Source organism: Lactuca virosa, chromosome 2, assembly GCF_052849685.1.
Source record: "Lactuca virosa cultivar CGN04683 chromosome 2, Lactuca_virosa_CGN04683_v6, whole genome shotgun sequence".
NCBI classification, from domain to species: Eukaryota; Viridiplantae; Streptophyta; class Magnoliopsida; order Asterales; family Asteraceae; genus Lactuca; species Lactuca virosa.
The window spans coordinates 50,151,050-50,160,000 of NC_136427.1; positions in this window are offsets into that span (position 1 = coordinate 50,151,050).

An 8,951-nucleotide genomic window follows, 5' to 3' on the forward strand; every position below is an offset into this window, starting at 1 on the left:
TTAAATCTAATATTTATTTATTTAAATAATTAAAAAATAAGACTCTCTCTCTCTCTCCTTCACCATGCCTTTATAGCACAAAAAACCCATAACAGATCATATATCTCTCAAAAGCACAAACCGGTAGCAAAGATTGTAACAACATCGTGTGTCAAATTGTTTTCTGAGAACCCGTAAATCATTGAATACAAAGTGAAAAAAAACATTACAATAAACGAATTACCTAAAAAAACATATAATATCCTTTTGAAGGCTCGCTCGATCGTTTTTTAAGATCTAATCCATCAAGTTTTGAAAAAACATCGGTAAAAAACCCATAAAATGACATGTATTTGAATTCATCCCAATAATCTTCACCGCAACCACCACTACTAATATTACACCACCACAACTAGAAACGACCACCTGAAACTTGAAATAATATCCAGAACAATCAATAAAACTTAATTCTGAAATCAAACTTGAAAATGGTTCCTCTAATATAAACTGCAAAAAAACCCACCTGCTCCAACCCGTAATGAAGTCTTTTTTAATGCTTCATTAGATGCTTAAGGGTTTTACCCACTTGTAGAAGAATAGAAAACACACCAATTCAGTCCACTTCAATCGATTTAAAGAACCCACAAAACTCATACATGAATAAATGGCGGTGGTGGGAAGACGATTGTCAAACTATCTCCCGTCAAAATTTCTTCACATCTATGTTGGAATCCGATGAGCCAACAGGGTAATCGACGGTGGACAGGAAATCTCCTCCAGATTCTGAGAATCCGTTTGGGAAGGTGAAAACAAAAGTCGATTGTGTAATCTGATGTCCTAAGAGTAGTTGAAGGGAATAACGATTGGGTTAGGAGAAGCGAGCAAATATTTTTGTGGGTGGTGCAAGATCCGCATACAGATTAAGAAGATGAAATATGGAGTTGGGTTACAGAGAAAAATCGGAGGTCCAAGAACACGTAGATCCAAAATCGGAGTTCCAAAAAAGGGATTTTTATAATAAATCATGAAATCTATGTGTATATGTGTTCTTGTGACTTTCAGAATCAGACTCCACCAAATTTGTGTGTATATGTGTTCTTGTATATGTATGTGTTAGAGAGAGAGAGAGATAAACTCTTATTTTTTTAATTATTTAAATAAATAAATAAATGTTAGAATTTGAAAATGAAAGAAAAATAGAAAATAAATGCACAAGGGTATTAAAGTCATTTCAGTTTACCTATGGACCAAATCCACAACGAAACTAGCTTAAAAGGACCACGAAGCCAAAAAAAAATCGAGGTTTTGACCAAAATCCAGAAAAAAATGCATACACAGGGACCATTTTTGCGGTTTTGTCTATAAAATACCTTAAACTATATGCTTGGAACACATGACAAAATACCAACTTTCTTTACATAGTATAACACTTTTGGTCTAACTTTTGGCAAAATAACACCAATGGTCCCTATTAAGGGTTTGGATAACACAGGTGGTCCTCCCAAGCTAACCGTATCTGTTTTCCATCCATTACCAATAGTTGCACACATTTGAGGGGTAAATTGTTAAACGCATGTGTTGTTTACACAACCGATGCACACATTAGAAGGATTAAAGATATATCCTCTCGTAACGCCACTTCTTTGATTTTGAACCATTCTACGCATACGAATGGCGTAGGAATAACATACATTTAAAAAATGAAATTAAATCAAAATTAAATTTAAAGAGTAAAATGGACATGCTGCTTTGAAAGTTGTCGCATGCAAAGTGACAAAACACGAGATTGCATGCATTCAAAATCAACATGTGTTTATACCTTTCACATTAGACACCTTTGGCTTTCTCGCGCCAGAGGCGGTGGAGTTCCTCAACAAAGTCTAATGGGTCATGCATAGTAATGTTATATCTCCTAAATCCACGAATGTTGTTTTCAACAGAATTAGTTTTGCAATCTAGAAAGGGATAGCGGCGTAGTTTGTTGCCCATTTTCCTTCCATTGATATGTATTGACTTATTTAAGTGGGATTTTATAAAACTTTTGTATAATCTTTAAACAATAAACCATAACAAATGGAATGGAATTGAAAAGAAGATGTGTATGTGATGTTCCACGGTGTGTGCGATCGGCTAAGAAGGTGTTCTCGTCGGATGCGTCGTACTTGGGGGATGCAACTGCATGTGGTGTGAAAGATATAATCAATTTTATCGAGCTGAAAGGTGAATCTGACATGGGTCGTGAGGAGTGTTGTTTATCTTGCATAATGGTTTCGGATGGAGCCAATGATTCTACGTGGAACCCTGACTGACTCGTTGAATGGAAGTATGGCTTCTCCAAATATTAGGGTAGGCAACTATGTCTGCAAAATAAAGAAAAATCTAGGTTAAGACCATTACCCGCGGGGGGGGGGGGGGGGGTAATGCTCTTCGAAGCCAAAGTTAGAATTAGGGATCTTTATTGTTTAATATTGCTAAGAAGTGGACTGGGAAATAAGTTGATGATACCTCCTCTTGTCGGGGTTGGCTAGGGTATTTAAATTGCTTGGTTATTTGTCTTACCCGGGTGGTTGCATTGTCTCATGGTTATAGGGTAGTACCCTTATAATATAATAAAGTGTTTTTCTGATTTCTAAGATATTGCTTTCGTATTATTAAAGTATATTTTATTGTGGTCTGTTTAATGGAGCTATTCTCTGGATAGTTAAAGAGTGGGTCCCTTCGGGCAATTCGGCCTAATTGGTGTTGCTTATTCAGGTCGGGGAGTTACATATTAAGTTGGCATGTTCATGTAGGGGATAATACCATACACCATTATGTAACAAAATAATTAGAGACATTTAAAAATACAAATGTGTGCAAATCAACCAAATCTCACCATTCTCATGTCACTTAATACTAAAAAATAGGATATTAACAAAAAGACAAAATTGTAAAAATAGTTCATATGGTTTGTTAATTCCTTTGGGTAAGGTCCAAAAAAGTTTATTATAAAAAAATGTCTCTATTTGGTGGTTTTGTTTTTATTTTGGTCTCAATCTCGTTAAGTTTAACAGATTGGTTGTTAACTTTTTGAAAATGATAGTTTTACCCCCAGGAACCATATTTGCAGTTTTATCTTTTTACCAAACTACAAGGAACATTTTCGTAAATTTTCTTTTTCATTTTATTTAATTATTATACATTAATTCTTTTAATTAGTTTTTTTCTTATTGTATTATTTTTTATTGGATTATTATATATTAAAAAATAATATTTTTAATATATTGTATTTATATATTAATAAATATTATTTTATTAGATTATTTATTTTTTTAATTATTTTTTTTAATTTCTTCTTTATTGGATTAATACTTTTTTATTAGATTATTATATAATAATAAATTTATTTTTAACATATAATATTTATCTATTAATAAATATTACTTTTTTGGATTATTAATTTCTTTTAATTAATTTCTTTTTAATTTTTTATTGCTTTATTCTATTTTTTGGATTATTACTTTTAATTTATTATATTTATATATAATAAATATGATTTTATTGAATTAATAATTTATAATGTATAATATTAATTCTTTTTAATTTTATTGGTTCCACCACAAAGTCGTCAGAATACAAAAAAGTGTCGCGTCCCATCGTCGAAAATCGGTGGGACAACCGCCAATCGCCTTCATCGATGATTCGACGAAAACCCCACCAACTTGTTATACCCAATGTCACCAGTAGCCACCTATGCCAACCTCTTCACAATCCGACAGAATCCTCCATATATGCCACTAAGTTGGTCATTTTCTGCTACAACCACCACCATTCGAACCACCAGGAGGTCCGATCCAAACACTCCTAGTCAGCTCCTACATTCGTTGCCTTCTACCACCTTGTGTTGTCATATCATCTTGCTCGAAATCGACGATCATCGCCAACAGTTGGGGATTCTAGAAGAAAACTACACCAGACGACTATGCACACAATGCACAACAAACCCCAAAAAACATACAGCCTCCAGCCAACCATTGGTTACCGATACTGCAACCGATGGCGAAAATGTTATATTTAGGGTTTTCAAACCACCATAGCCACTACAGGTGGTGGCAAGATTGTAGAACTTGTTAACCGGTACACGTTCGACCAACAATTGAGTAGCGAGTACTCGGATTTGGTAATTCATGTAGAAATATTTTTAAGGAAATTATATATGTCAAAATCATAAGCTTATTAAAATATATAACAAATTTAGATACATGTGAATACACAATACACACTATAATCTCACTTCATGAATAATTACTGAAAAATTAATATATATATATATATATATATATATATATATATATATATATATATATAGAGAGAGAGAGAGAGAGGTAGGTTCGGCTGAGATTCAAAATAAAATAGAGATTTTGAGATTCAACCTCAGCCACATAATTCAAATTTATCGTTCTAACCCTCCGGCGTACCGGCGCGGCGAGTCAGTTCTAATCATAAATGATTATGTAGTGTCGTACGTTCCTTTCACCTCCGCCACCTTCCCCACCACCATAACCAACACCGCGACCACCACCTATGACAGCAACCGACCCCACCACTGCCACCTTTGTCACTTATATCATCGTCGCCTCTGCCACCACCACCTGTTCTGCAACCAACCGTTATAATCACATATGATTACTCAATCTGTGAACATACATATATGCATAATCATTTATAATTAGACAAACTCCGATGTTGCTGGTACACTGGAACGTTAGAACGGAAAATGAGAAATATGTGGCTGAGATCTCTATTTTTTTAATCTCAAGTGAACCGTCCCTTATATATATATATATATATATATATATATATATATATATATATATATATATATATATATATATACCAGGGGTTGGAGATGGTCTGATAGTGGCGGTGGTGACTGAGTGATGGTGGTATTTGTCCAAAATATGTCATCTTCCAAATATTTAAAATAAATTAGGAGAGGTGGGTGAATGACATTTATTGGTATTTTTATTTAAAATAATAAAGAGAACACTTAAAATAAAATAAAAACAATTAAAAAATAATACTTATTATAAATAAAAATAATAAATTTAAAGTAATAATCCGATAAAAAGAACTAAAGCAATAAAAAAAATTTAAAAATGAATTAAATATTATACGTTAAAAATAATATTTATTAATATATAATAATCCAATAAAAAGAATTAATCTAATATAGAAGAAATTAAAAATAATTAGATAAAAAAATTAATAATCAAATAAAGTAATATTTATTAATATATAAATATAATATATTAAAAATATTATTTATTAGTATTCTAATAAAAAATAATACAATAAGAAAGAAATTAAAAAGGAATTAATGTGTAATAATTTAATAAAATGAAAAATAAAAATTGTAGAAATGTTCTCTAGGGATAAAACTGTCATTTTCAAAAAGTTAACAGTCAAGTTGTTAAAACTTAGAACATCTCCAACCCACTCTCATTTTTCATTATTTCCTCAATTTCTTCATCCATTCATCTCCAACCATATCTCATTTATTCCCCAATTTTGGGAGAAATGAATAGACAAATAGTATAACACCATATTTGGTGTTATACTATTCATTTCCCCCAAAATGGGGATGAACTTTGAGTTGTCGGTTTTAGTCCCTCTTTTTATATATTTATACATTTCTAGTTTATTTTTATCTACTAATTATAATTTAAATGTAATATTTAATACTTAGAATATTGTGTTATATATTAAATTATATTAATTAATTATAAATATAAAGTTTGTTCTTTGTTTATCAAATTCATATAAAAATTTAAATACATATTGAAATTTTAAAACACGATAACGTAGTTTTACAAAAGTTTATAATTAAGTATTATAAATATAATCTTATTTATTTAATACTATTGTAATGAGAAAAAAATATAGATTATATATTTGTTAAAACCAAATTAGTAGAATGAGTGTGTATGATAATTTATATAAGTTGGAAGATTGAAATATACTAGGAATATATTTTTTGAGGGTAAAAATTGGGTAAAAAATAGAGTAGTGTTGGAGATAAAACACTATTTACCCAATTTTTATTCCATTTTTGGGGGGAAAATGGAAGTGGGTTGGAGATGGTCTTAACGAGATAAGGACCAAAAGCAAAACAAAACCACGAAATAGAAACCTTTTTTGCTAATAAACTTTTTTTGGACTTTACCTAAAGAAATTAACAAACCACAGTGATCATTTTTGCAATTTTGTCCAACAAAAACGATCATCACTAATGTGAGTTTATCTCTATATAACCATTTTTTACCATTTGAAAAATTGACCATCATATTTGAAATAAGGTCATTTCGGACTATTTCATACCAACTTTATATCACAACAATCTACATTAATAAATGAATGTTTTTTTTGCCACTTGTCACACTCTTATTCAATTTGCCAAATGTTATTTTATGGTTATTTTGAATTAATTTTTTTTCACATGTCATTTTATAAGTTTTTCTATTTTATTAAATTCAACATAATATTTTAATGTAATAATTGCGATAAATGGATATCAATTTCATTAATAAACATAACTTTTAATTTCAAATTTCCTAAAATTAAAACTTATTAGTTTTTTTTTGTTTATTTATTTAAATTATTTGTTTAAATTTAAAAGATAAAAACATTCAATTATAATAATTCATTATTTTTCTTATTTTCTTATAAGTTCAAAGTTTTCAAATATTTAAACTTTTAGATTTAACTTTTTTTTTAAATTAACCCATATAATACATGGATCTCACAACTAGTTTATCTAAAATTTTAAAAAATACATCTTGGACTCAAATACCAAATTCCAGACAAAAGAAAAAAAAGTACTCTAAAATTTCGAAAGTATGTCCAAAATCTGATTAACAAATACGGAATTTTAATAAAATTTTCTTTTTTTACTGAAATCTAATATATATATATATATATATATATATATATATATATATAGGCTTAGGTTATTTTGTTTTTACTAACTATTGTGTGCCAGAATGCACAGATCTGGACCACCGGATGAATAGAATCAACAGTCATGATCTGATGGTCTATGATATTACAATAGGGTAGCATGTATCATATAATCACACAAATTTCAGCAAAAGGGTATTTTGGTCAATTAACCTATTTTAAAAAAGGAAATTTTTGGATTTTAAGGGATCATTAATTCCCTTATTTTTAAAAAATCTGAATTTTTTAAATTAAATCTAATTAAATTTTAATATTGTTTTTAATAATAACCGATTTTATTCTGTCAGAATGACAAAAACTCAACAATAAACTAGTAAATATATTTGCGGTTTTATTCTTGCAGAATATGGTTTCATTCAACATATTATCAAGAATAACATTTTCTAAAGAGTACGAATTTTATTCTTTAAGAATCACTATTTACATTCATCCGTAAAGAATAAGACTATAAACAATTATTACATTCATTCTAAAAAAATTATGACTAATAATGGTTTAAGGAATACATTTATTCTTAAAGATTAAAACTAAAAATGGTTAAAAAAGAAAAAAAAAATCAAATCTAACAAAAACACTAATCAATTCCGAAAGAATATTATTGTTAAGAAACACTTTATACATTTTAGCATAATATATTTTTCAAGAATACACTCTAGTTCTCCATGTTTGTTCTCCTTTTCTACATTAATGGCAGTCTCTTCAAAACCTAAATTAACAAAAAAAAAAAAAAAAAAAAAAAAAAAAAAAAAAAAAAACTTAATCAACATTCAGATATTAAAAAATTGAGAGCATTCTACAAGAATAAAAACTATAAATTCTGATAGAATGTAGTAGACATTAAACAATTGTAATTTATTCTAATAACATGCATTACTAGTTATTCTGCTAGAATATACTATCGCTATTCTAATAACATGCATTACTCGTAATTCTGCTACAATGCATTACTCGTAATTCTGCTACAATGCATTACCAGTTAAACAAATATACTTGTTGTTAACAAAACATTCTTAAAGACATTTTGACAGAATGCATTTATATAAATAAATTCTGACAGAATACACACAAGTTTTGACTTATATTCTAATAGAATTTATAACATCTTTTTTTATAAAATAAAAACACCAAAATAACATAACTATACATATTAACATCAATTCTAAACGAATATTTCATTTCTATTTGTTGCTTAAACTTCAATTCTTTAAGAATTCTAACAAAATATTATTTACTTTACTTCTAACAGAATATTTCAACACAAGTATAAACATGTTACCTTAACATATTCTGACAGAATCTTCCCAATAAACATGTTACCTTGATTCTTAATCACTTCCAAAATCAAAACTAGTAGATAGAAATTTTGAGTGCAATATTTCAATATTTTCTTAGGATTCAAGCCCTAAAACAGAATAAGACAGTCCAATTCCATTATTGAATTCTCAGATTGGAAATTTTTAATCATACAAACGAATTGCGAAATAAACCAAAACTGAAAATAAAGGAAAGTAAAACCACACCTGGATTGAAGAAAGAACAAATTCATATCGGCTAAGTTATGCTCTGGTGATGGCCCAAACTTAAACCAATTTAGGGCTTTTATGTCGTGTTCGTCATTTGGCTGATTGAGTAAGGGATACGAATCATTCACAAAGGAGGTCACGAAGGAACGGAACAGATGAACGAAGAAGGGGAAAAGGAAGGCTCACAGGCGACACCATTTTCGTCGATTGATTGCGAGATGGAGGTCGTCTCTCGGGGTCGACGGGGCCAAAAAGGAGAAGCAGCAAAGTTTTGCTCATCTCTTCCGGCTACAAGGTGTGAGGTTTGGGCTTTGCAAGCAGCGTTAGTAGCGAAGACCAGCCTTTTGACCTCTGTGGTTGATGGGAACCTCAGAGGAAGAAAACGAGGGGAAAGCGGGTCCGATGGGAGTCCGGTCGGCAGCCATTCGTCGCAGGTGAGGACCTCGGTGG